Source organism: Hesperophylax consimilis, chromosome 13 (assembly GCF_061612785.1).
Source record: "Hesperophylax consimilis isolate HC1 chromosome 13, BYU_Hcon_1.0, whole genome shotgun sequence".
In the NCBI taxonomy this organism is placed as follows: Eukaryota; Metazoa; Arthropoda; class Insecta; order Trichoptera; family Limnephilidae; genus Hesperophylax; species Hesperophylax consimilis.
Genome location: NC_142848.1, coordinates 29,186,314 through 29,214,269, shown reverse-complemented (window position 1 = coordinate 29,214,269; position 27,956 = coordinate 29,186,314). Strand labels below are relative to the sequence as shown.

At 33.8% G+C, this 27,956-nt stretch overlaps 1 protein-coding gene across 1 annotated transcript in view; it reads left to right on the top strand.

Moving 5' to 3' along the window:
• Nucleotides 1-27,956, top strand: part of Sema1a (semaphorin 1a) — a 169,496-nt gene that overhangs the window by 16,853 nt on the left and 124,687 nt on the right. The gene's annotated exons all lie outside the window — the stretch shown is intronic.

Genomic DNA, 27,956 nt, shown 5'->3' with positions numbered 1-27,956 from the left:
TCATTCAATCTTTTCATGGTTGATTTTAGGGATAGTATCCCGTTTTGCACTTTCTTCTTTTATTGTTTGTACGTTACGTTTGAAATTTGCCCTGAGTTTCAATTATCTTTCTTCAAAACGTTTTCTCTTAATTGAACAAATGAAAAACATTGATGACAAAAAATATATGAAGTCTCACTGTTAACTTAATTTTCTGAAGTTTACTAAATGAACTGAAAAACTACAAAAAAGTCCAAAATTTCATGGTTGCAATCGGAGTCGAATGTTTTCTATCTATTTATCTATCTATCTAACCATCACGCCGTTTCCCTCAGGGGTAGGCAGAGAAGACCGCCAAATCCCTCGGCCTTGGCATACACTCCTTACTTCATTCACATTCATACATCGTATCATCTCTTGATATGGCCTAAATATATTTGTTTTTATAATCGATTAATTATATAATTTATACGATTAGATGACAATAAATCATATACAGGGTTTTCCAATAAGAGGTGTTATTTTAATATTCAATCATAAAATATCAATGATTTCGTTGCTTGTGTGGCACATAGCGCCGTCTTGTTGAAATTAAACGTTGTCCAGATCAATACCATCCAATTCTGGCCATGAAAATTCATTAATCATCTCTCGATAGTGCAATCCATTCACCGTAACTGTTGCTCCAGCCTCATTTTAGAAAAAGTAAGGTCCAATGACTCCGCCGAACCATAAACCGCACCAAACAGTCACACGTTGAGGATAGAGAGGCTTTTTAACAATAACTCTTGGGTTTTCCGAGCCGATTGCGACAATTTTGCTTGTTGACGAAGCCACCAAGGTGGAAATGGGCCATATCACTCACGATAATTTGAATTTGATTCACTCAAGTGAATTTTAATAATTTCAATGCGTTGTTGAAGCGTGTATCGTTCCATTTTTATTAATGACGTAGTTTTTACTTGTCAAATGTTAAAAAATGACAGTTCAAAAGTAACATCTACCGAAATAGCGGGCTATTCAAAATAAAACCTCTTATTGGAAAACCCTGTATATTCTAAATGAAAGTTTGCTGTTTTATCTGATATTTGTAGTCATAATATTTTTCACTGAGGTTCTGTATTGTCTGTCGACGTGCTGTGTTCGTCCTTTGATATTTTGTTTACATTTTCATCCTGGAGATTCGACGAATTAATATCAGCTTTTCTGTGTTGACGTCGACTTCATCTTTCATTTCGTATTTTATTTACTTTACTGCAAATGAGAACAATGAACTCTATTTTTCTACTTTTCTTTGCCCCTTAATCTTTCGTCATTATTTATAAGCTTCATCTGGCATTTGACAAACCGCCTCTTGGAAATCTGTATTAATTTACTAATATTTCGGTTTCTTTCTTTTCTCAGATTGCTTTCGTTTTGTTTCGTTTTTCTTCGTGTTTTTTGCCGTCCCAAAGTGACAAGTGAAAGATTACTCTGCCGTTTATTTCTACTGAGAAAAATAAACAATGTATATTGTTATAAAAAATAAAAAAATGTTTGTCTTCATTTGTTAGATTAGAACAAACAAAATGGGCTATTTAAGGACACCTATGCAGCGTGTTCACCGTAACTAGGTCAAGTCAATGTCTAATTTAGATGAAATAATACTGTGTTTATCTCAGAAAAATCTTACGAAGGATGACTCACTCTTTTGGAGTTATGAAATTAATACAGGTTGATCTATCTATATTTTCTTGACTTACGTGTTTTCAACATGCTGTTTCATTTTCATCATGAAGTATGGAGTTCTGATATACCTATCTATTTATCTATCTTTAATTGTTTAGTAAGATTTGGTCGGACAAGGTAATACGAGTATATATTGGATATTTTTTTCAGTTTTATAGCCAATTTCTTTCTGAAACTCTCCAATACATGTAGAAATTTGAAAAAAAGAAACGATAATGAAAGTTCAGTTTTTTCAATAAAAGCGTAATTTTCTGAAATTACTTATGGCACTTTCCAGAGTGGAAGATACTCTCAATGGGTAAATCGCCTGGGGTAAGATTCAGAATTGAAATGTTGAAAAGATCTGAGTAGCCAATTAATCCCCTACCTTCCTCTTTCCCATCTCTTTCCTTTGCCTACTACATTCAGCCTCACAATATACCCCAATTAGGGATGCCATAGTCTCACAGGTTCCAGACGAAAGGGAGCAGTTGGGACTTTTGTGCGATATTTACATTTAAAGGTCGTTTTTCGATAGATTTTTTTTAATCTAATTTTCAATACGTTGGCAAACTTTTTGTTTTAAATTGATACAATTTGTTTAGTTCTCAGAGAAACGTCATGGCGTTCAAATAGTATTTCAGTTAGAACTGTCCCACCCTGTACTCCGGTAGAGCCAGTGGTAGTGACATCTGATATATTTTATTCTCATATCTGTTCGTTTGACGCCTTGTGTATCCATTCTGAATACCAATTGGATTTTCTTTGGATTTTTCGACTGTAGGGGATGCAAAATGATAATTTTTAAAAGAGTTCTAAAATATATTCGAACCTTACACGCCTTTGAAATGAAAATGTTTTATTATTGAAGACAATATTAGCGAATGAATATTCATCCTAGACTTGCAAAGAAGTCAATAGATGTCGCACATTAAAAAATAAATAAAAAATAAGCTAGGTTTATCTAAAAAGAAGCTGTCTAGATTGCATTTAGTTCGGGTTGAATCTTGCGATCATACATAAAGATAGTTGCCAATAAAAATGTGCAGTGAAAAAATGAAGACAATGTTGGTAGATCTTATTCGAAGTATGATACAGTTAAAAGTGACCGAAGGGGATAGTGTCCCATTAGCTCAGTGGTAGAGCGGTGCCCCGGCAAGGCAAGGGGCCTGGGTTCGAGTCCTAGATGTGACCGTATCCTTTTCTGATTTTTCTGTTTCAGATTTTCGTTTAGAAATCGCTAATATTGTCTTCAATAATTAAATATTACGATTTGAGGTTTTACTCAATAAAGTTATTTAAAGAAATAAATGAAAAAAAAAATTTACATTGACAGGATCTCCCGGTTAATCCTGCATTACAACTTTCTTTTAAAATTAATTCCACACAAACATAATTTCTCTCAGGATCTATCTCATCTTTACTGTGTGGGAGGTATTTTTAAGGTGAGTAATAAGGCAAGTTCTGGGAAGGAAAAACGTGTGAGGAGTAGGTAGGTTTTGGGGTCGATGTGTTATGAATCCATCCCTCCCACTACAGTGCAAGACGATTCGCCTGGAGAGGTCAAAGAGTCTACTGGCCTCGTCCGATCTAGTCCGCCACGCAACCGTTTGGCAGATGCATCTACCGCCAAGACCTGGGCCAACCCACGAACCCGGGCACCATGCTAAGTCATCAAACGTAGCAGTTCTAAACTTTTGATTGTGGTTTTAACATTATTTATAATTATTTATGTCAGCATTTTTTTGGTTCTGATAAATGAGTTTGTCGGTACCCGCTGTTGGTATAGAACTCGATGCATCATCCGTCGTCAAGCGGTTAAGAACCCTATCTCTGAACGTGCACAAATAAATTTAAATAACTTTTTATTATTACACTTATATTAACATCTTCTTTATGTGCCGTATCAGGTCCCCCCGACGTTGGCGATCACTCTTGAAAATGTCTCTTTGTCTTGCGCTGCCCGGAATAGCTCCTCCACACTTCTAATGCCGGTCCACTCTCGTATATTTCGCAGCCAAGACATTTGTCTCCTACCAGGCCCTTTGCGACCTTCTATCTTGCCTTTCAATTAACATAAATATAGTAAATAATATAGGAAATTAAAGCATGTTGCAGAGAAGTAGATACTCTCAGTGTATCACTCCCAATGCTCGAAATGGCTTTAGCCGTACTTGATGACCAGGTCTGAATAGTCAAGAAAATTCCAAACTTCATTTAATCCATCGCTTTCCCTTCCCCATATTCTATCAGTCAGGAGCAGTTGGGTTTTTTGCGGTTTTAAAATAAAATGTTTTTGTAAACTCCTCAATCCATGCTTGTATTTTAAATTCTATGCAACGACAACCCCTTTAAAGTTCTTTCGTCCTTGGTTTTTTATGCTCGTGCCGGAATACGTATGCATGATATTCCTCGAAGGAAAGGAAAACGTCGAAGTGATAAAAGATTATTTACACAGTAAAAACCGTATTTCAATATCACTCGTAATTCAGCTTCCGAGCTGAAAAATTATCCATAAAAATATCATGCGATTGTGCGAAAAATATGAAATGAAAATCATGATTATTTAACGAACGAGATCTAGTTTTATTCTCAGAAATGTTTATGAAAAGGAAAAAATCTTATTTTTCAAATATATTTTATTTATTTGTAGCCTTTTTTTATAAATTTCAAGCAGTTATAATACGATAAGTGATTAGTGACGAGATGCTGACATTTTTAGTAGTGTGCTTCGATGTTAAAAGCGAGTAATCTTAAAAATAAAAAACGTTTCGAATCCAATACTGAATAATAATTTTAGTTCTTTAATCCAATAATGGATTAAAGAACAAAAAAGACAATATTACCAAAATGTCATAGCATAAAATAAAAATAAAACCTACACGTAACACACAAAACCAATATAAACACACATCATTCACAAACACACAAGATTATTTTCAATGTATTATTATTTCAATTTTAATATATTATTATGTATTATTTTTTTTAAATTTTAAATGTATTATTTTCTTTTTAAATGTATTATGTAGATTATATTTTCATATTATAAAATGAAGGCCTCAGCACGGGTAAGCCACCCAGTGAGGCCTACATTACTGGAAACCTTAAAATGTAAAAAATATTGTACCAAATAAAAAAAAAAAAAAAAATACAAAATACAGCGCCGGTTGAAAAAAAGAACGTACGATTTTTGATTTTTGACGTCACTGGTCACTTCCACAGATTCAATTAATTTTTGGAGACATGGAAAATTAAAACTATAAAATATACAAGTATTTAAGTTAAAAAGACACAGATATTTTTAATAGACTGCAGTTTCTCATTGCACGTAAATATTCTCAATTTAGATCATAAAATATAATCTTCCTCCAAACGGGTAGCAAAAGACCATAAGTCATCGTGCTCACTTTATTATTCCTGAGAATTGCGGAGATAAATCCATTTTCTAATTATTATTGTTCCTTCAAGTAAAAAAAGAACTAGAGAGGGGGGAGGCAGATCGGAAAGTTCGCAGAGATAATGTCGGCTCAAGATAAAATGAAAGTAAAGGACGAATGAAGAAACTCTGGGCAATTTAAATCAGTTTTGCTTGAATGCAAAAAATAAAAATCGGCCGACGTTTACAGAGCTGTTACTCCGCTTGAGAGAACGAATGAATTAAGTTATTATAAGCAAAATAAAATTGTTAGTTAGTACTATTTTATTACATACAAATTCTACTGAAACTAATTAAAAGAATATTTCGACTATAGAATAAAGAAACACGAGAAATGCCTTGTGGGCGTGTTTTCTTGATCCTATTTCTTACCCAATCGAGGTGTTTCCGTATAAATAAGTAGGTACTTTAAAATTTTGTAATAATTTATAGGTAGGTATATAATATTTTGAACATTTTATATATTTTTTGATTCATTTTAAATACATCTATTGGAATTTATATTTTGTTTCTTGATTTAATGAATAAATTAAATTAAATCTTGGAAGTAGAAATTAACCCACTTCCCGCCAGCGTATTTCCTTTCCAGTATTATATAGGGGGCAGTACTAGATTTCAGGAAGAGAATTTGCGTAACAAACACGTGCGTGTTTTAAGGTAGTACTGCCTCATTGAACACGGAAAAGGAAATACGCTTCCCGACATCGGATCGAGCTGAAACTTGGCATATAAACTCGTTGACGATGACAGTGCACTTTATCTTCCTATAGACCGTTGACATGCATGAATTTCTCTGAAATTGGATAACGTTTTAATTAAAATTTTACAGTATTTAATATACGATATAAAACTTGGTCCTCTACGATTGAGATTTGGCTTAGGTGTTAGCGCCGTTAGCGGTGTTCTCTTATTTGAGTCAGCCCCTGGGGAGGCAGGTTCAATCCTCAATCAAACTAGGTCGAAAATTGAAAATAGATTACAGTAAAAATACCTTGTTTTTAGGGGTTGATTTTTATATCAATATCAGACAGAATAAATGATAAAATAGAAGTAGCGATAAAGATAAGCAATTTATTTTCTATGACCAATTTTATAAAATTTTGCGCAAATGTTTTTCTTTTTTCTATTTTTTTTCCGCTACACGACTTAAGAGCGCAAACTTATATCTGTTAAGTTGTTTTGTCAAACTTGGTCGATCTCTGGATGCGGCTGATGGGCGGAATTTATCTGAAAAGTACCCCGTGGCAAAAACTACCCCCGTTTTCGTGCCCCATTTGGAAACAACACACACTTTGCATGCATTAGCGATTACAATCTGCGAACGGAGGCTTTACGTTTGTTTTCAAAAATGTTTTTTCGAGTCGTAAAAACATGTTGAACTCATTTTATCTCCTATTTCAATACTTTTTTTCGTGTGGGCGTTTTTATATTTTTATAATTTTCAGAGCTTCAAGTATTATTTCTAGTTTTTTTAGAGACCAAGTTGCTTCTAATTGTCCGGAGTCAATGGGACAATGGCGTCCCCAATTGGAGTACTGTGTGGCTGAAAGTGTGGGGAATGAAAGTAAATTGGAAGAGGATCTTAGAAAGTACCTAACTATTCAGATCTGGCCACCAAAGCTTAAGTAATTTCAAGTAGTATCTGGATTCTGAATTGTGGACTTACCTGTCTACCACTTTTGCATACAATATGTATTCAATTTCGCAATATTTTTGAAAACACATATATAGTTTTTTTCATGTATTTCTCAGTAAGACAAATGATGGCTTTATTTGGAAATATCCGTGCTAAAGACCTAATTTTGCGATTCTGTTAATCCGATCTAATTATTGATTGATCAATTTGACTAACTTGATCAAGCCATATGGTCTTCCTAGGGTACCCGACTTCTTTTTTCATTTACTCGCGTATCCTGTATTCCATTTCCATTGATATCGGAGGTAACTCAATACAATGATAATAAATTATTTTCGAAAAAAACTAACATTTTTATGGTTGAATTATTAGTTAATTACTAAATATAACACTATGACTGCATATACAATACTTTAATATACAACATTTATTTACGCCAACAATTTTTGACACAACAGTTCCCCTGTCACGTAAAAACGCGTATTTTAATTAGGTCATACTTATATAATTAATCGTTAAATACGAAGATATTATTAAATCTGAAACATGAAAAAGTTAATTAATTGAGGATAATATTAAATATTGATAATTTTTTATTTTTAATACGAGGTCGATGACAATAATCAGGTCTCACTTGCTCAGTGGTTAGAGCGATGTCCCTGTAAAACAGAGGTCCTGGGTTTGATTAATTAATATTATCTTATTCAATCGATTAAATATTAGTTGATGTATAAAAATAACCTTCAAAAATGATTCCAGTAAATTGAATACTAATAATAATGTTTTTAAATGATAAAGTAATGTTTATAAGACAAGGTTTTTATGCATAGCATAAAGGATAGCAAATTTAAATTTAAAAAAAATATTTATTGCACAAAAAGAGTACAAAGGGAATAACTTATAGGTTACATCCTATTTCTTCCAGCTAACCCAACAAATACACATTATATCACATAACCCAACAATTACATGTTAACAAATAAATAAAAATAAATAACAGTAAATAAAAAAAGGTATTAATTCATGTGAGGTATTCATTCAAGGTGTAGTGACATTTGTTTAAAAGAAATGTTTTTAGTGTTGATTTAAATTTAAGTGTGTCGATTATTTGTTTGATGCTACGTGGAAGGTTGTTATATATTTTAATAGCCATGTAGTGTGGTCCTTTTTCAAAAATAGTTTTGTTTGCTTTTGGGATTAATAGGTTTTCTGTGAACCTTGTAGCGTTAACAAATAATTAGTCGCCGGAAAAAATAATAATATTTGACAAGTCAAAATATTTCACCAACAAATGTTGATATAATATGTCTCGACGCCATCTAGTGGGAAATTTAGCACTAACAAAGCCTTTCCTACAAAAATAAAGTTGGTTTTTTACAGGTAATAAAATATAATAAGCTGTAATTGTTGATTGACTAGTACGTATTGAATTATTTGGCGGGTTGGAAATAAGCCGACATAGCTCAGTGGTTCATAGCACCTGACCGGACATCAGAACGTACGGGTTCAATTCCCATTGGCGGCTTTTATTTTTACTCGGGAGATATTTTCAATTTGTATTGATATTTCAGGCGACTAATTATTGCTTTTAAAATAACAAAATAACAAATAAATAATAAAAAAAATAATAAAATAACAAATAAATAATAAAATAAATAATAACAAAATAACCAAAATAACCATATATAAGACCATTGTAAGAACTGTATTGGCATATGGATGTGAGGCGCTGACACTGACGGTAAAGATGGCTGAAATGCTGGATACTTTTGAAAGAAAGGTGCTGAGAAGAATATGTGGACCCGTGAAAGAGGGTGAACAGTGGCGTATCCGGCACAATATAGAATTGTACGATATATATAAGGCCCCTAGCATCTCTGCACACATGAGACTCCTCAGGCTGAGATGGGCTGGGCATGTACAGAGAATGCCGGATACACGCGTCCCAAAAAGAATTCTGACTGGTCACCCAGGTGGAAAGAGAAAAGTGGGAAGACCCAGACTGAGGTGGGAAGATGAGGTAAAAGGGAAGCAGCACAGCTTCTCCAGGTGACAAACTGGAAGTCAGCCGCTGAGGACAGGAGGAGATGGAGGCGACTGTTGCAGGAGGCCAAAGCTCGATATGGGCTGTAGCGCCATCGAAGAAGATGAAGAATTATTGCTTTTAATTATTTAATAATAATGTGAGGTTGCTTTTTACAAAAAAGATCATACATGGAAAAAATGCATTCATATAATCCATAAATATGAGTGACTTTCATAGTCAAATGGGCAGTGCATTTTTAATAGCTACCTGCAGCATGTAACTGATTTCACCACAGTGTTGTACGTGCATCAACCTTAAATGCAGTCAGCCGTGTCTCATATTGCCTCCATCGACCAGTGGATATTCGACAGTCCAGTGTAAGCATTCTGTAATACGGAGTCCGTATTCGGCATTCGGCAGTCTGGCCAATTTATCATTTGGGAGTCAAGCCTTTTTGTTTCCATTTCCAATATTTGTTTAGACCACAGAACTCCGCAAATCCCGCAGATAGATATTCAGGGATAAATTCAAATACTGCACTGACATTTATCACTGCATCAAATAACGTGTGTTATAGTATGAAATGAAAGCAAATAAATTTCATTTAATGATTTCTCTCTAAGTTTACTTAAATAGAATACGACTCATAAAAACTTATTTCATATCATTATTTTAATCTCCAGCACGAAAATTTTTTATAATTTTTTTTTAATAGGCTGAATCAATGTTGTTTTTTTTAAATTGAAACTAGTAATACAAGTACAGATTAAGGCGATGCATGCAAGAACATTTGGAATCCAGCCGCTAAGAATAATAATCCTTATATTCCTTATGTACATGGCAACAAGGTTTTAATTCCCGCTAAAGGCGAAGCTTAGAGCTAAATCACTATTTTGATTAATCTTTATAACGAATTGGTGTACATTATGAAAACAAAAAAATATGCTTTAAATAAATTTATGGTTTTCCTATCGTTTCGCTTGAGTAGAATACAAATAAAAAATAAATTACTCGATAAAAAATATAAACGTTAACTACTTAAACTTGCTATAAGCCATACATGTGTATATTCTTGGTATACCTTATATTGTAGGTAATAGGCATTAAAATCGCTTGAAAACGGGGTCTAGAAACGTTCGATTTCAAGCACAAACCTGAAAAGCACAAAAGTTTTTATTTATTCTGTAAATAATTTTATAAGAAAGCAAAAAAGTTAATCAAGTGAAACTGTCACGGATAATCTTAGCTTTAATACTGTATTTTTTAAAGTTGTTTCCTTTACGCGTTCATACATTTGAATTGAAAAAAAAATTTAGTAGTTTAAATTTATATTTTTTATCGAGTGATTTATTTTTTTATTCGTATTCTACTCAAGCGAAACGATAGGAAAACCTTCAATTATTCATAATGTACACCAATTCGTTATAAAGATTAATCAAAATAGTGATTTAGCATTTAGCTTCGTCTTAACTGATACTTTGTTAGAAATTCTATAAATTCATTTGACAAAGGCTTGCAGTCCCGTTTTTAACAGGTAAACAAATAATTCAGATTTTTAATAAATTAATACTATTTCATATTAGTAAGTTTTCTCCGTGTAGACCTGAAAACATTGAATGAATCATAGTTTTATGATTTTCGTCAAATCATGAAAAGCTATCAAAATCAGAGTGACAATGTCTCCGACTCCGTCTCACAGTCGAGAATATTATACAGTTTCTAGAATCTCCTCTGTAATAAATGGTATAAAACGTGCCGTTGGTTCAAAGCGCCTTTTAGCGGGGATCGCCCCATTAGAAAAAACTTCAATAAAAAGAATAAGTTGATCTGTAAAGAGATATCCGGGGAGAAAAGAAATGAGAAATCTTCCCTCAATGGGGATCTGTAAATTTTCGAGTTTATCGTACGAGGGAAAGAATACAATGGGAGATTATTAGAGAAGGGTGCTGGGCAGGGGTGGTACTCCACATTTCTTTACAATCAAATTCTTTTGCTTTCTTTTTCTGACAGGTATAATATATTGACATAAAATGTTATTAATGTAGGCGCAATTAACAACTTTAACTAACTAACCATTACGCCGTTTCTCCGCAGGGGTAGGCAGAGAGGACGGACCGCCAAACAACTCGGTCTTGGCACACACTCCTTGCCTCATTCACATTCATACATAGTCTCATACATACTCTTCTATTGTTATGACTCTTGACATGGTCCGACTCAAGTATCTGGTTCACTTGGTCGTGCCATGTCTTCCTCGGGCGTCCCCGACTTCTGCTACCATTCACATTTGCATCGTATATTCTCCTTACACTCCTTTCTTCGCTCATTCGCTCTACACGCCCCAACCATCTAAGCGTCCCTTTCTTGATCTTACTCATTACGCTTACATCAGCCTTGCACTCTTTGCGGATCTCCACATTTGTCACACGATCATACATGGTTTTACCACACATACGCCTCAGTGATCTCATTTCAACAGCATTCAATCTAATATGATTTAAGATTTTCACGGCCAAAAGTATTTTTGTTATTTGTTTTTGGGGTATTATGCCGTGTTGCGCTAACTCCTTCTTTAGCCAACGTTTCGGACAGCATTGCAGTGTCCATCATCAGGGCAGATGTCTTATTTGATCAGTCAGATGTCAGATTTGATCATTTGATACAAATAAGACATCTGCCCTGATGATGGACACTGCAATGCTGTCCGAAACGTTGGCTAAAGAAGGAGTTAGCGCAACACGGCATAATACCCCAAAAACAAATAACAAAAAAAAAAAAAGCATTCAATCTACTTTCGTCCTTTCTTTGCCAGTTTCATGCCTCACTTCCATACATCAGGGTAGGTACCAGTACTCCATTGTCGACTGCTAACTTCGCAATTAACGATTTTAAGTTTTAACTGATGAGGAATTCTATTCAATCGTTCATTTTTTGATTATGAACTTGCTGTACTCCGACACGCATTGTTGTTGCTCTGTCGGTCTGCGAACATAGAGAAAAAAATAATATATTTTACTTTTACCTCCAACAGATGGCACTGTTTTAAAAAATATATGTTTGTCCAAGCGATTTTTTTAAAAGCATGTGTTTACCTATCACAGGTGACAAAAAAGCATGTCTTTACATGTCACAGGTGACATCTATAAAAACACACGTGTAATCGAATGCAATGTTGTTTCAAAATTTCAAAGCAATTGGTGAAGAACTTTCTGAGATTTTGAACGAACGAACATTTACATTGTTATTCAATTTAATTTACCTTAAAAATTAAGCTATGGAAGGTGTTGTCCAAGTATGGAGTGAAAACGAATCTCACACATTCATTTGCCTTTCTGTATGAGGGAAGTGTTGCATGTGTTAGGGAAAACGGTGGTTTTGCGGGTTAACTACAGATACTTGAGTCGGGCCATGTCAAGAGTCAGAATAATAAAGGGTTTTCCAATAAGAGGTGTTATTTTGAATAACCCGCTATTTCGGTAGATGTTACTTTTGAAGCTGTCATTTTTTGACATTTGACAAGTAAAAACTACGCCATTAATAAAAATGGAACGATACACGCTTCAACAACGCATTGAAATTATTAATATTCACTTGAGTGAATCAAATGCAAATCATCTTGAGTGATGAGGCCCATTTCCACCTCGGTGGCTTCGACAACAAGCAAAATTGTCGCATCTAGAGCTCGAAACACCCAAGAATTATTGTTGAAAAGCCTCTCTATCCTCAAAATGTGACTGTTTGGTGCGGTTTATGGTCCGGCGGAGTCATTGGACCTTACTTTTTCGAAAATGAGACTGTAGCAACAGTTACGGTTGCGATTGCGCTATCGAGAGATGATTAATGATTTTTTTTATATAAATAACTTAATTTTCCACATTATACAATAAAACCATAACCGAAAATGGGTTCGCAAGTAGGAGATTTTGAATTTTAAAGCAGTTTTCATAGACCTATACATTATTTTTTTCTGGGTTTATAAAAAGACTTATATAAAAAATACTCGATTATTTCAAAGGCCAAGATGTATTCTACTCGCAGTATTTAATCATCTAAAACAAAGCATCTGAAACATTTCTAGGCGACCAAATTTTCAAACCAAAAACACATGATTTTGCATTACTACGTATGGCATCGCCTTAAATCAGTTAAATTTTAAGTTTTTCTACAAAAAATTATTCATTTATATCAAAAGCGTATCAAGAAAGGCCATTCAGAGTTGAACTTTTTACCTATTGCTTCGTCCCATCCTATTAGTGTTAGGACCTACACTTACACTGAGTGCCGAGATTACGGGCATTATAATTTGATCCTTATTTCTTTGGCACGATTTCTAGAGAGTCATAAAATATTTTCGAATTTTGTCGTTTCTTTTCGCTTTGAGTGATTTTCCTCTATTTTTAGACGGATCTATTGTGCTATATTCTACTCGCACAATTTTACGTTTTAATGATGTCTTTTAGAAAACTCCAATAGAATTTTGAGCAATTTTTTTTGTTAGGGCCTATAATATTTTTTACCGCACTGATAATATTTTTTACCGCACAAGTGTCTAAACTGCTCCCAACCATCTGCACCTAGTGATACTATGAAATCCCTAATTGGGGTATGTTGTTGGACTGAAATTAATGGGCAGGGGAATTAAACAGGAAAGAGGATGGTGGGTAAGTATCTGGCTATTCAGATCTGGTCACCAAACAAGCAATATTTCAATCCTGAATGGTGGTTTTACAACAGGTCGATACTGAGAGTATCTTCCACTCTGGAAAGTGTCTCACTCTGGTATTTTTAATAATTTAATCGTGAAATAATAAAATAAAACAAATAAAAATTATAACGCACGCCGGGATTTGAACCCGCGATCTCCGGATCACCAGTCAATAGCCGTACCTCTTGACCTGAGATGTTTTATTATCATTACGTAGTCTCACGTCTCGATTACTGCAACGGCATTTATGCCAACCTTCCAAAATATCAAATTGACAAACTTCAATCAGTGTTTAATGCAGCAGCACGGCTCATAACCGGGGTTTCAAAATATTCGCACATTTCAGAACACCTTCGTAACCTTCACTGGCTTAAGTGCCCTGAAAGAATCCAGTACAAACTGTGCTGGATAGTGTTTAAATCCATCAATGAAATGGCCCCACCCTACATCTCTGAACTATGCGTCCCGGAAAACACTGGTCTGAGGCAGTCAACTCTTAGATCAGCTACATCAGCAGCTGTAGGCAGACTGATGGAACCTAAGCGCAAGCCAAATACTAAGTTTGGTGATCGCGCTTTCGGAGTATCTGAGCCGAAGGCTTGGAATAAACTCCCTCCGGAACTAAGATCCATAACAAGTCCAACAGAATTCAGGTCTAAACTAAAAACTTACATTTTTAAGCTGTCGCACCCTTAAATTAAATATACCATTCCTAAGAGAAAGTGCAGTTATATTCAATTTTCCAATTATGTCCTAAATCCTGTATCTAAATTTCGCCAATAAACAATTAGATAATGTTAATTAAGTGTTAATCTCAAGTGACCTACCAAGTAAGTATTGTACTGTATATTATCTCCATAAATAGTTAAGTAATAAGATAGGTCACTGTAGAAATGTATTATAAGTTTGTACAGCACCCTTGAGGTGATTTTGCACAAAAACGGCGCTATACAAGTCATCCAATTATTATTATTATTATTATGGGTCAGTTGCTTCAAAGCACTGAAATAGAAAAAAATAATAAAACTTTCACAGAACTTCATAATTAATACGAAATTTAATGAATTGTTGAAATTGTGTGAAAAAAGTGGCCCTTAGTAATCAATGAAGGTTGCAAGTTATTCCTGAATAAGAATTTTATTATTTTATTACATAGATCTATTTTATGGTCTCTTTATTCATCTCTAGAGTCGTCATTTCTAGAGTTCAAATATAAACAGGCAATCGTTATGAAAATATATTAATAAAAACATAACGCCTGGACAAAATTATAATTTTACCACAAACTGAAATATAAATATTACAATACACGTCTAAATATAATAGCCAGTATATATAAAATCAGTTATTAGTACACAATGCATTTATAGCGTTACATGGCTATAAAATTATTTTTATTTGCCAATTTATCGACTCACTCAATATCAAGATTAAAATATTTAAGAGATAAAATTTTCACAAATAAATCTGAAATTTATCTGAAATAACCTAAGTTATTACATATTTAAAAAAAATCTGAAACAATAGGCTGACAACGGTGCGTTTGAAATTTCGCTTCAGGTTAAAGAATAACAACGTTTAATTACAAAAAAATACAGTGTGTGGCAAGCCTACGCACGACGGAAGTGAAACTTTTAGTATTCTTCTCTCTCTCTTTTCATTTCATTATTCTTGTGCCACGAATGTTTTTCTCACTTCTATCTCGTCATTACTCATTTTTGACACTAAAACTCTGTTCCAAATCGAATAAACCACAATCAATTACGTATTTCACTCGTATTACACTCACCGCGCAGTACACGAAGCAAACAGCTGATGCCTGGCGTGGCGTTGTTGGCTAGAGAGAGAGGAAAAGAGAGAAGAGAGAGAGAGAGAACGTTCGTCAGTGGCTCCCTCAGGGGGTCCCGTACCCCCACCACCAAATGATCACTGTTTTTCGTGACGGTCATGAGTCGGTTTTACTCCGGTCCTCGAAAATGCATGACGCGCGTAAAGAAGTTTCACTTCAAAAATTACCAGTCATCAATGTCTTTATGAATATGCTAATATAATTTGTTTATTATTAACTCTACACAGGAGGCCCTGAGGAAAATAATTTCCCTCGTGGCCTATGTCATCTTTGTGGACTCTGTGTGGAGGTTCTTTTTGAGGAGAGGAAAAGGAGGAGTGAGTGTTATAGGAGGAAAGAAACACGGAGGCCGGCAAATTGTTCCACAGCCCAGCTGACTCAAGAACAAGTCGTAGAAGCGAACCGTTCTCATCTATCCAACGGACTGCCCGTTACTGCATGAAGTAAAAGTTTTTTCAGGTATATTGGGGTTCCAGACCAGAGGTGGCTGCCAAATTCAACAGTGGGGTGAACTTGCGATTTGTACAGGGTCAACAGTTGTGTACTATCTGCAGTATCTGCGGTCACTGTGCAGTTCGCCCAACTTCTTCAACTTGATTCTGGCTTCGATAAATTCGATAATATAATATAATGACAAGAAAATTATATCGTGCTCCCTATTTTAATATTGTTTTAAACTTCGCCACTTCCCGCCAAAAATTAATTTAACTGACCCCAAGCTAGAGTGGTAAATACTCTTAATATCGCCCTGGTTTTTGTTTTCTAACCAGATCTGAATATCCACGTACCCCACATAACTTACTTCCTAACCTTGCTCTCTTCAGCCTCACAACATACCCCTATTGGGAATGTCATAGTCCCAATTGCTACAGGCAGTTGGGACTCTTGTGAGGTATTCACATATAAACTTTTGTTATTTGTTTTTGGGGTGTTATGCCGTGTTGCGCTAACTTCTTCTTCAGCCAACGTTTCGGACAGCATTGCAGTGTCCATCATCAGGGCAGATGTGTTATTTGAGGTTGTGTTAAAATGTGAGCTTATGTACGAGGTTGTGATACCGTGTTGCCAGCTCCAACGCTCTGAGCTAACATTAACGTATCATTTTTTATTTAGAGTGGTTTTCTTCGTTTAGCTCTGGTGCAGCCGTCAATTACCGGATACCAAGAACTATTGAGCTTAGCTCCATCGTCTCTATTTATGTTTACGGGATTTTTATGAATTTCAATGGCCTCCGTAATCAGCCGTGCTCTATAAGTTTTGGGTCTCCCCAGGATTTCAGGAACAAATCCAAAGTAATGCCCGGTGTCAATCAAATGCTCGGCAATTGCCGATTTGTCAGGGTGGCCGGGTTTACAAGCTCTGAAGTGTTCTGAATTATTAGTCCGATTGTGCATGATATTTGCACTATGTAGGAACATTATTCTTTTTTTTAGAAGATTATTTTTTAATAATACATCCTTAATTTTTTGTTCTTTAATCCATTTCATAATTTTTTTTTTTCGTAATGTTTTTTTTTCTCGGTTTTGTGTCAAGTGTTAAAAATATATATATTAACTGTTTCGATAGCTCTTGGAATTGCAATTTAGATTAGATTATTGCAATGGAAGGATATAAAAAGGAATGGAAATGATACTGCTATAAGGATGCCACCAGAACATCGAAACGTCCTACTTTGTTCCTTCAGATGCCTAAAAATTGCACGCAACGCGGATTTGAACTTGTGACTTGTAATTTTCTTACGCGGTAGTAAAGGTACTTCCCGATCACTATTAGTGTACTTAATTTATACGTGTGAGAGGTATAAATTAAGGCGAAGCTTAATGCCAAATCACTATTTTGATTAATCTTTATAACGAATTGGTGTTCATTATGAATACAAAAAATATGTTTTAGATAAATTGAAGGTTTTCCTATCGTTTCGTTTGAGTAGAATACAAATAAAAAAATAAATTATTCAATAAAAAATATAAATGCAAACTACTAATATATAATAAATATCGTCGAAATTCTCAATCATTTTACTTCTTTGGAATTTTTTGGGTAGACTTTTAAGTATTTATATCAACCTCATTATAATATAGTCAAATCATTTTATATGTGATGATTTACTTCCAAATATCATGTTTTCATGTCGTGCTAAGGATTCATTAATTTTCTACACAAGACTTCAATTTTCATGATGTTAACATTTCAACGCCATCAACTCATATTTCACCAATATCATAAAAATTAAATTGTTAACCTTTTATAGAATACAATAATTATGTATACATTTTTTTAATAAACTTTTTCATTTAATATTAATTTCTAAAACAAAAAATATTATTTTACAGTTTTTAATTTGTTTTTCTATTCTAATATGTTTGAAAATCAAAAACATATATTTTAAAATGACTTTCAATTATAGGTAGTAAGTACATGTATATATTTCATCCAAGGTAGTGAACGTAGAATTTTATGAAATTGTGCAAAAAAATGACATTATCAGATTTTAAATGTGTTCAATTTTTAGATTTTTTGATATGCCGAAATTTTCAACTACAAAGAGAATACTGATTATTTCCAAGTACTTGGGTATCGATGAAATTTTCAACTACAAAGAGAATCCTGAGTACCTGGCTATCGATTCTCCAATCCAGGCCGCTCGCAATCGCGGTCGAAAGTACATATATTTGTTATTATAGTATTATAGACGTTGTTATTTTTGAGTCACGTCAAAGGTACATAACTTACATACGCCAAACGTCAAAAGTCATTCGACTCGGGAACCACTCGTTGTTCGAGTGGAATGACTTCGTCGAGAATCAAGGCCCGAGTCCATACACGCCAAGACACGTTTTATGCATATTAAAAAAATAATAATGATTTCTTATTTTCCACGAACATTTCTACGATTTCGTGAATCATCGAAATATTACATTTACTTATTAGTATGCAATCATTGACGTCAGATATTCCTTTTATTTTCTCACAACTTCAGGCATACCTATTCCGGGGTTGTACAAATATATAAATGTATTGCATTGTTTAGGGGGTGGGTTTAAAATAACACCCTTCCCGGTAATCGACGACGTTTTCTGTCAGGAGAGAGCGTGATCGTCTCGAAATGCATTATTTATGGTCGCCCCTTCTAACCTCCCCCACCCCTTCCGCCACCCCTTGTCGATACTTTCAACCTGCCCACCCCTCTTTGTTAAATCAAACCTCCCCTCCGTGATGCTGAAACTTGCCAACCAGGGTAAACCCCAAAATTGGTGGCGCGTGGTGGGAAAATCAAAATCTTTTATTTGGACTGTGAAAATCACGCATCTTAGGAATTCCAGGCAACGTTTTATAGTCCAACTAGCGTGAAAAATACGTGAACTTTTAATTGGGGAATTGGTGAAGCTGAAAGTATTAATATATTTACCTAATGATCATTGCCTTTCGAAAGAAGAAATTTACCTTATAATATTAGTGGGTAAACTTGAAAAATTACGGCATCATATATCAATCTAGTATTTGTCAAACATTTAATCATATTTAGACCGCTAGGGCCAGATGTTTTATGAAAACAAAAACCATTAATAAACGTTCGCCCAACGCACTAGATACAAATTATGTAACACATGCTTTAATAAGTTTTTTTTAAAGTAGCCTTAAATCCAAAATAAAATTTTACGAATGGGCACCGTATGGTTATTCAATAAATTGTTTTAATTTAAGCCAACGACGGAAATCCATTAAGCTTTTTACGATTTTGAACCAAAGTTATCTCGAAGATTACATAGCCACGATATTTTTCTTCCACATTACATTTTTTTTCACTGTTCTCAATTTTTAGCGATACACGGTGAAAATTTAATATTCCTGATTTATTAAAATTCCGTTAAAAAGGTGATAGCATGCCATTTCCCATTAAACCATTAGCACATTTAAATATATCGGAACACGTGTTCATGCAGCTGCGTTTATCTTGTTGTTATATAATAACAAAATGCGAAAATATAATTTTTTTATGAACACGTGTTCCGACATCGCCATAACACATTCGTGTTTTACTGATAGTTTATCAAGAAATCTGTCAATTCATTAGTTAACGACCTGCAAATCCGTTTTTAAAAGGAATACGAGTAATTTGAAGAGATTTTTAATAAATTAGCTTCAGGAGCCAGTGAGACAATAGCATCCCCAATTGTGGTATATTGTTAGGCTGAAAGAAGTGGAGAGGGGAAGGAGATAGGTAAAAGGAATGTGAGAAAGTGCCTGGCTATTCAGAACTGGTCGCCATACACGACCAGATCCATTTCAAGCAAAGTTTCAATTCTGAATGGTTGTCCTACACCAAGGTGATACTGAGAGTATCTTCCAACCTGCCGCATAGAAACAAATCATGGGATGTCTTTTAATAGCTTGATTTCAGCTTGACCCTTTTAAACTACAAACAAAGAGAAACTTCATTTGAAATATTAAATGTGCTGAAAAGACATTTGACGTACATGAAAAGGGTGGATATATAACTCCGTATGCCTTTCATTTATTTAGCTTCGTTATTTTAACTTGTCATTATTTTATTTCCTGTCACACAATATCCTTGCAATACCCTAAATGCCTGTTTTCTTTAATATCCTGTGGCGATCCCTTCCTCATGTCCATCTCTCTGGACATTTATTCTTACTAATTTTCCATTTCCTTCGCCGTCAGTCATTTTTCCCTTACGCACAGTTTTTTTTGTTTGTTCTCAAGACGTCTCCACTCTGAAATGGAAGGTTTTCCTAAACCATTGTGTAAATAAACGTAAGAGAATATTATCATGCTGAGAATGGCTTAAAATTAAATATAAAAGCTTCCACCGAAAAACTTATTACTTACCTTTTATTGGACAAAAACGTAAAGCAAATCTAGGTTGACAATTTATTATTACATTTTTGTAATTATTTTTTCATTTCTTTTATTGTGCGTCTACCTACGTACTGTTTATTATGTAAAGAATATTTGTAAATTATTTTGGTGTTTATTTAAGTTTTTTGCTTCGTTTATATCATTTTAAGCGAAATAGCTATCACGCGATAAATATTATTTATATTTCCGTAAGAAATTAATAAAAGTAAATTATTAACAAACATGATTATATTATACAGTGTCCGGAGTTAAAATGCACAAACTAGGGGAGGTGGTTCTGCGTAGAAGTAAAAAAGATAAATAACTTTTTACAAATTCCATTGCTATTTTTTTTCCCCACAATTTGTTTTTCAATATAAGAATATTTTTTTTCCATGCAAACAATTCTCCCTTTTTCCATGCAAATAATTCTACTTTTTTCCACACAAATAATTCTACTTTTTTCCACACAAATAATTCTACTTTTTTCCACACAAATAATTCTACTTTTTTCCACACAAATAATTCTACTTTTTTCCACACAAATAATTCTACTTTTTTCCACACAAATAATTCTACTTTTTTCCACACAAACAATTCTACTTTTTTTCCATGAAAAAAATCTACTTTTTTACCTGATAAATACATTAAAACGTGGAATTTCAAAAAAATAAATATTTTTTTACATGTACTATCATGTAGAATCACTTCTCGAAGTTTGTGCACTTTATCTCCAGACTCCTTGTATTAACCTTTTTGTCTGAGTTTTTTTTTTTACTTTTGTACATTTTAATGATTTTTCACAATGACACGATCATAGCTATAATATAAAGTAATATGGCGAACTGAAAATAAAACTATTAAAATTTCATGAAGCCAGAACTCATCTCTGAAGATTATTTTGGATGGCACATGGCGCTAATTTGATGAATTTAGGAAAAAACTTCTTTTTTTTTCAAGTTATACTTTAAAATATTGTTAGGTAATTTGTTTGCGCCCTACATAGGCAATGTGAAAATGAATGAATAGTTTTTCCTCTATACAAATTCAATTCTTTCAACAAAGGCATTCAAATACAATATCTTTTCGGTGATTCAATCCAATATTGTATTTGCATGCCTCTATTGAAAGCATTGAGCATATTGCATATTAGGTACAGGCGCAAACAAACAATTCGTCTTAATATTGTAAAGCATAACTTGCAAACGGTGTATTTTCATAAGTTACGCAATGTATGAACGCATAGATTACAACGTGCCTTACGTTTACCCTTAATAATATTTCCTTCAACAACGAAAGTGTTCTTTTCATCATGTCAGTGCTTTACCGAAAACAGCGTTCCAATTCCTAAAAAACCTTTTTCCTCCCTTTCGTTTTATCTTTGACTTATAGCGTAAGCACACAAAGACAATAACGAAACAAAAGGCTCCCTGTACAAAAAATATTCGGCTTCCCGCAACTAGGATCGTCCACCATTCATTATGTCAGGATGACCACAAGAAAATGATTCACGAAAACAATGGTGCTTTTTGTCCTTCAATTCGAGTTGTTTGATTTATATTTTGACCGGAGGCAAGCTACAAAAATATGAAAAATTAATATGTTGAAATTGACGCAATCTTAATAAGATGACGGCGATTTTTTCGTACACAATATCTTAGTTGAATGCCAGTATTTTATTTTAATTCTGACAAGCTTGTTTTCATTGTGAAATTATATTTAAATTTAGTGGTAATTTATTTGACTTTAACGAATCCGATTTGAAGTGTTAAATGGCTACATACGATTTTGCATCAGATGACTTCATCATAGTTATTGATGAAGTCATCTGACTATGATGAAGTCATCTGATGCAAAATCGTATGTAGCTTTTTAACACTTCAAATGGCTACATTATTAATAACTATGAAAATTAAAATAATTTTTTGTCAAAAATGTAATATATTAAGTAAGTACTTTTTTATTTTTATTTTCTTATTTCATCAAAAAATTACAGAATATATAATATATCAATAGTAAAATACTTATATGTAAGTTAGTAACAATGACATTGTTGAAAAACTAATGTTTATGTATTTATTTTTATTTTTATTTATTTATTTAACGCCTAAAGGGCTTTTACATGGTTGGTAGTATAATTTTAATTTGACAGATACTTTGAGACATAAAAAATAAGAATAAAATTACATTTGATAAAAGCTATGCAACAAGTCATACAAACACAAGAAACAAAAACAGAAAATTACAGCTATTTGTAGGTTTACATTATGTGTTTGTTGAAATAAATGTTTTAAATGATCCACAAAACTTGCCAAGTTGGTATTGAATATGTCAACATCACCCATGTAATGATTTCCCATGGTGTGAAGTCGTTGTATCGGAGAGTGGGCAATGTAGTTATGCTTATGTGTGCTGCTGTAGAATATTGTATTTTGTCGTGTTGTTACTGTGGGTGTATGTATGTTTATAAGTTGCAGGAGTTCACAACAGTCGAATTTAGAGTTAAGTATTTTGAATAAGAACGTTAAATCGTTTATTATACGTCTATCTTCTAATGTATGTATTTTTAGAGTATTTAATAAGAAATTATATTTTAAGTCTTCGACAGGGATATTTAATTTAAAATTTATAAAACGTAGAAATTTTTTTTGTATTCGCTCAATGTTGTTAATGTGAATTTTGTAAGATGGAGACCAAACTACTGAGTTATATTCAATTAGACTTCTCACTAGAGATACGTATAATAGTTTAATGGCTTGTAAAGAATAAAAGTTTTTAGTTGTTCTTAATACGAAGCCTAGTGTTTTCATACCTTTGTTCACAATTTGATGGATATGATTGGTGAAACTTAGTTTTTCGTCCAAAATAATTCCAAGATCTCTCATTTCCGTGACTCTTTCTAAACGTTACAATATTAGAACAGTTTCTAATAGAAGAAAAAGTTAATATGTATATAAGAGTGTTGTATAAATATGGCATAATATACTATATTTTAAGTTGTGTAAAACCTGCCTCACTAGGCGAACCTGTGTTGAGGTGGATTTTTTACTTAATTATTTCTCGCATTTTGCCTATTGTTTACTTATAAATGTCTAATATATGTTGCTATACAGCAATATATTATTTTAGGTTACATTTTTATTAGCATATACACAATACAAACATACACTTTATTATATACTCGTACTATACTTATTATACTACATTATTAACACAATACACAATACTTTATTGCTTAAAACTTTCAATTTTTCAAATTACACTGAAATTCAGCAGCAATCGACTGAAATCATCTATGTTCGAAGCAACACTACCTTTGAATATCGCAAAGTTTCCTTTTGACCATATATCTAACTTATTACACCAGTCCATTGCGAACAACGTGACTACCCACAAAGCCTTTGCTTTCTCAAGCCCGACGACGTATCGTACTCCTTTTGAATGCAATAATTATTATTTCGTCCTTGTGGTTACCGGGTTTTGTTGGTAAACTGCACAGTCCTGCCGACCCCATTGAGTGCAAACGACAACAAAACTATCCTTACCTCAATAGGCTCACCCACCTTCAAACTTGTCGTCCTATCGCAAAAGACCTACCACTAAATAATGTCACGAACAAACCAAATGTGGGATTTGATCAGTAGTTATAAACATCTGTGCAGGACGTTTATTTCTCTATCAGCCGCCATCGTTCATAAACTTTGCTTTTCTCGTCTAAAGTAGGTATTAGGTATAATAGCATTTTAATTCTATCAGCAATATCATTTGTACCTAGATTGCATGCAGTGCGCATTTTAACTGCGTTCGTGTTCGAGGGGTAAGGCTTTCGACTTGCAATCCGAAGGTTGCGGGTTCATATCCAGTGTTTAAAGCAAGTTCCAGAGTGAAGATACCTGGTGTAAGACCACCATTCAGTATTGAAACATTGCTTGAAATGGCTTTAACCGTGTTTGCAGACCAGATCTTAATAGCCAGATACTCCCCCATCTTCCTCTTCTTCATATCCTTCCCCTCTCCTCTATCTTTAACCTCACAACATACCCCAATTGGGGATGCCATTGTCCCACTGGCTTCAGACGATTGAGCGCAGTTTGGACTCTTTTGAAAATAAAATTACTTCTTTATATTTTTGCAGAAATAGTATATATTTTCAACTGCACAGAATGTAGTTACAAGAAGGCTATAATAGCATGCTTCTTTAAAATATTATAATAACACTAATGTGAAAATAATTATTCACTATCACATTCGGTTATCCAATAAATAGTTCCCGGGGCAGCGGTACCCATTCCTGCCTCTCTAATAGAATTTATAATTTATCTTAAATTATTATCAATCAAAATAATAATTTTATGGAAATTTAAAGGCAAATTTAATTTTATTCTTTCATTATTGGCGCCATATTTTTCCGTATGAAAGATAATTACCATTCGTGGGCGTTTTTGTAAAGAAATGTTGATATTATTATATAAAGATAGCAACATTTGCTGATCCTGTCAAAATATTTACCATATTGCACCTATTGTGAGAGATTCCGCTAGTTCGCTACAACTGTCATACACAGCCATTTGTCTCCTAGCTTATTCCTGTTTCTAAGGATTTGTCTCGAGGAAAAACGATCAAAGACTCAAATTTAATTTTAAGACGAAAATATTGCGGACTGAAGGTGGACGTGGACGTGAAAGAAAGGATTAAACCCATGACCCTTCGGTGGAAACCCGACATACTTGTCCACTCAGCTACTAATGGTTGGATTCATATTTTTATTTATTTATTTAGCTTCTATTTGGCTTTTTGTTAATTATGAATGTCATATACAAGAACTCTTGGCCAATTAACCTCGTGGAAAAATAATGAATCCTTCAAAGCTGTTAAAAGCAGTACAATCAGAAAGTCTGTGAAGAGGACAATGGCAAGTTTTGAGTCATGAAGTATCCCAATATTAAGTGGCTAAAGATATTGAGCCGGAGAAGGAGATGGGGCAGAGGAAGGATGCGAAGTACCTGGCTATTTAGATCTGGCCACTGAACTATTTCATTTCAAGCGTCGTTTGATTCTGTATTTATTTCACCATAGCGATACTATTATATGCTCGCACAGCCCCGTAAAAAATCACGGGATATTATAATTGCAGTATTTATGAAATATTTGCTTCAGGGTCTACCTATAAAAATATATATTTAGAGACGATCAGAAATTTACCGTTCGGATGAACACCGTTACTTCAAAAATCATTTTCAAAAAATCAAACAGTCAACAAAAGAAATCCATATTCCATTTAATGATGTTTATTTTTATTATTTATTAAAATGAAATACATTTGGTACCCTCTGCATTGCTTGTCTGATTAGATTTAATTAAGACTTATCAGTTCCAATTTTGAATATTAAAAGTTCATTGAATTTGAATAATTTTACGCACTACGCAGGAATATACAGTAATTATAATGAAATTAGTCATTATAACACATTATTATAAGCATTAATTACACGCCCGAAATATCCATGCAAATTTAAAATATCTCCCGAGTAAAAATAAATGCCGCCGACGGGAATTGAACCCGCACCTTCTGATGTCCGGTCAGGTGCTATGGACTACTGAGCTACCCAACCCGCCAAATAATTCAATATGTACAAGTACTTCAATCGACAATTACTGGTTATTATATTTTTTTCATCTCTAAACAACCAAATTTATTTCAGGCGAGTAATTAATGCTTATAATAATTTGTTATCCTTTGTGTTATGCATAAAAAACCTTTTCTTATAAACATTAGTTTATCATTAAAAAGTGGGTGTGTCAAGCCTACGCAAGACAGAAGTGAAACTTCTAGTTTCAGCTGATGCTTGGCGTGGCGCAGTTCGCTGGTGTCTGAGAGAGAGGAAAGAAGAGAAGAGAGAGAACGTTCGTGAGCGGCTCCCCCACCTCAACAAGGTTTCACTTCAAAAATGCCACAGCCGAGAATCGAACCTCGCTTAACTGATTGAAAGCCAACCACGCTGAGCACCAACTGTAAGCAAAGCCGCATAAATTGATTATATTATGTAGGTTCTGAAAATATGAGAGCTTGTTATGTTTTATAATGTTACCTACATCACACCCAAAATATAATATATTTTTAAAAATAATGTACAATGTACAGAAATAGAATCCCACACAAGATCGCGTAGTGCGCTCTAGCGAACGGATATTTTATCAGAGGGAGATAGTTTTAATTTTTTTTCTGTAAATTATTACATATTATCAAAATAAATAAATTAATTAAATAAATGTAATACAATTATCATAATATACGGATTAGATAATAATTTTAATCCAACACAATAACGCAAAGCGCGCTCTAGCGGAGTAATGTTTTATCACAGTGAGATAAGTGTTTTTATTATTTTGCAATATTATTTTCTTTTAAAAAATGTTCTGACCTACTAAAAAATAAGATATTGAATGAAAAAGGCGTTAAAAACAAAAAAAATAATGTGCGATGGCCGAGAATCGAACTCGGATCAACTGCTTGGAAGGCAACTATGCTGACCATTACACCACCAACGCCAGTTGTCGGGATGAGCTAAGAAGCATTTATATGTTACTTCAAAACTTTGACTAGATCAAATGAACTTTAATCGGTGGTGGGGGTACCCGCATTTTCGTTTCGGTCATGAGTCGGTTTTACTCCGGTCCTCGAAATTGCATGACGCGCGTAAAGAAGTTTCACTTCAATAAAATAACGAAATTAGTATGTTTAATTATTTTATATGAATATAACGTGGGAAAGAACACATAATTCTCGCATGTTATTTCTATGCTTGGTTGAGGTTTCCAATTCCATTCGTATGTTGATTTTTTTAAGAGGAATTACAAATAGAATTTTAGAATTTCTTACTTTAAAATCTGGTCCTATATTTTTGAGAACGTGGGAAAGGGTAATTTTTTCTCAATTATTGTAAAGAAATTACAAGCTATTATACTTACATATTTTTATTTTTTTGGTTTATCGTCCTTGATCATTGCACCCCTGGTGGCCTCGAATGTGTGCAGTTTAGCATTCCTGTGTACATATTAAATGGGCGCAATTAATTTGTGTGAACGCTCCTCTACCCCGCGCGGAATTCCGTCAAGGATGCTCACGGTTAAAACAGGGTTGTCACTTGTCACTTATCACTTGTAGCAAGTCCCCTATTTATGCGGGATACCTATCGCGATCCGGAATTTCTGGGGGATGAAATTAAGTCATTCGAGTTTAAAATCTCCTGGTTGAGAAGGTGAATGATTTATAGAACGAATTTTTTCATTATAGATCAAAACCATTAGTTTCCTTTCCAGAACTGAACATTGTAACATTGCTGAATTTAAATCAGATGTAAGCACTATTTTCTTTATATATTAAACGACAAGTGAAAACTTTAGAAAATTCTGCTTTAAAGGGTGGGAAACAAAAATGGAGGTAATTTTTCTAAATCTCAAGTTTCGATAATTTTATCAATCTCGTAATAAAACTGTAGATTTGTATAGAAATCAAATCCACGCCGCCTGCCCACCACAAATTGGACTAGCTGAAGTCCCCAGCATTGCCCGACTTTACACTTTTTTTTTTGAAATCTTATATAGACAGTGAACGTCCTCTTGTTTTAAAGGTTAAGTGTGCAAAATTTCATCAATCTCGTAATAAAACTGTACATTTGTATACAAATCAAATACACTCAGGTTGCCCGCCACAAATTGAACTAGCTGAAGTCCCTCCAGTATGAAAAAAAAGTG